This window comes from Electrophorus electricus, chromosome 20 (genome assembly GCF_041902795.1).
Source record: "Electrophorus electricus isolate QZ-2024a chromosome 20, ASM4190279v1, whole genome shotgun sequence".
Lineage (NCBI taxonomy): Eukaryota > Metazoa > Chordata > Actinopteri > Gymnotiformes > Gymnotidae > Electrophorus > Electrophorus electricus.
In genome coordinates, this window is record NC_137516.1 from 18,662,501 (window position 1) to 18,665,000 (window position 2,500).

Below are 2,500 nucleotides of genomic sequence, written 5' to 3' on the forward strand. Positions count from 1 at the left end.
GTTAAATTAATTAATTTAATTAAAAATGTAAATTAGTTAAACTTTCTAACCATATAATGTGAGTAGATTATATGCAAAATGTATATTTTGAAGTATAATAATATAAAGACCTATAGTGACACCATATGTGTTTGACAAATTACTGCGGTTAAGAGGTAAGAGGTGTTGTGAAGTGTTGTGAATGCTGCCCTGCGCATGCTGTGAGATGATTGACACAAACAGCGAGGACATGTTGGCTTGGCAAACTAGATGACAGCAAAGCAGGAGTGTCACCATGAACGTCTGTGTCTCTGTGAACTCCTGCGAGCCTCCACCTCCACCCCACACCACCCCTGCCCTCCGTCAGATGGGTGCCCCGGTGTTTCATGGACTCCCAGACAGGCGTGTTTGTGCTAGACCGAGTGGCTGCACTTCAAGTGTCTCTTGGCACACACTTGCAAATAATACCTGCTCCGGGTGGCTTAGCAACCTTGTGCTGGGATGGTGCACACACACACACACACACACACACACACGCATACACACACAGAGGGAGAGAGAGAGACAGAGAGAGAGAGAAAGGAGAAGCGTTTGGTGTAGGCCACACCAAATGTACCCAGGCGTGGGAGAGTGTGTGTGCGTCACCTGTGTTTGACTAGGCATGTTCACATCTGCCTCCTGCACAGGTGAGCCCAGTCCCACCAGTGGCTTCAGAATTCGAACATATTTGCTGTTGGAAAGCACTCTGTGTGTGTGTGTGTGTGTGTGTGTGTGTGTGTGTGTGTGTGTGTGTGTGTGTGTGTGACCAGTGGGTATAGTGCTCATCTGGGACAAAATAATCCTAGAGTGGGGAAGCACCCCGTCTCCATATGCACGCGTTGCTGTTTAACAGCCCATATGGGTGAGTGTATTTTTAGTTGGTTGCACTATTGGGTTTCATTAAGTCGGCCACGAGGACCCAGACGCCTGCCCCGCCCCTCCACAGCCTGCACAGTGCCAGAGGCCAAAAGTGGTTTCCTGCCTGTGTTGTGACGCATGGCGGGTGGGCGGGGGAGATGAGGGAGGGGTGAGCTCGTGCTTGCACGCACACTTCCACACACACACACACACACACACAGACAGACGGCACACAGAATGGACTCTTTGTATTGGTGCTGCCTCTGTGCTGTCCTGCCAGCTCTGTCTCCACCGCTGACGCTCATTTTCCCCTTCACCCGCTGGTCCGCCTCCCTGCTCCAGAGCACGCGGCCCGGGGAGGAGCCTGTCTGTGGCCATCCCCCACAACCACGCCCCCTCCCCTCCCCCTGCTCTGAGGGCTGATGCAGGGTCGCGTGTGCAAGACTCTCTATTGATCCCATGCGGCAGGGCGGCCTACAGGCTGCAGTGGCTCCAGCCTGTTGGGCATGTTTGCTCTAGCCTGTTGGGCACCTCTGCTCCAGCCTGTTGGGCATTGCTGCTCCAGCCTGTTGGGCATGTCTGCTCCAGCCTGTTGGGCATGTCTGCTCCAGCCTGTTGGGCATTGCTGCTCCAGGCTGTTTGGCATGTCTAGTTCAGCCAGTGTTCTCCTGATCACTGTGTGCTGTCCAAACCCAAGATTCTTGATAGTTAAACTAGTTAAGACTCTGACTTTCTCCAATTCAACCCTCTCATTACACTCAAAAGCACCTTTAGCACATAAAGCTTCTCTGTTGTGTTTTTTGTTTCTTTCCTCCTCATAGAGCAGCTGATGTAGTCCAGCTCTCTGTCTCCCCCCGCAGGGCATGCAGGGAATAGCTAAGGCTCCAGAAATAAGGATCTGCTGGCGTTTCAGTGGAGGGGAAATGGAAACACAAAACAGCAGCTTACTGTAAAATTCCATATAAAAATTCAGGTACTAAAAATATTTTCCAAGACTTTTTTTTTGACATTTCACACAATTAAACCTGTTTTGTTTTTTAGTAAACCTGATACAAATTTGTTTGGTTTTTTTTGTTTTTTTTTCTGCTAGTGTTTATCAAGGGCCTGAGACCAACATTTTAACCCTTGACTGTAACAACAGTGGTAACAGTGGAGGCCCAAGGTGTTAGCTCACACACTTCCCCATCAGGCAGTAATTCTGGAGAAGAATGAGGCCTGATTACACAGCTGGCTGGAGCTCTGCTTGAAGTATATTTAGATTCCACTAGTTCTACAGCGCTCATCAGAAAATAAGACTGCTATTCTGAACTCTGCAACTCTGGACTGTGCAGTCAGTTCCACAGGGCTGAAAGGTCATATAATGACCTTTGTACCCCACTCACCTAAACATAAGCTGGACTGATTGCTGCTGGTCTCTGTTTCTTGTAAAGGAACCAAAAACACCTGCTCGAGGGAAGTGGATGTGTTGGACTGTGTGTGATCCTACGGCCTTCTCTCCCAGCAACAGGAAGCTCAGTGGGGACATGTGTTCCCTTTAGCAGTGACAGGCATGATTAGGAGCTGGCCTGCACATCTCCACAGACCCAGATAATGACTGGAGCCTGGTGTGGGCTGCCGAGTCCTC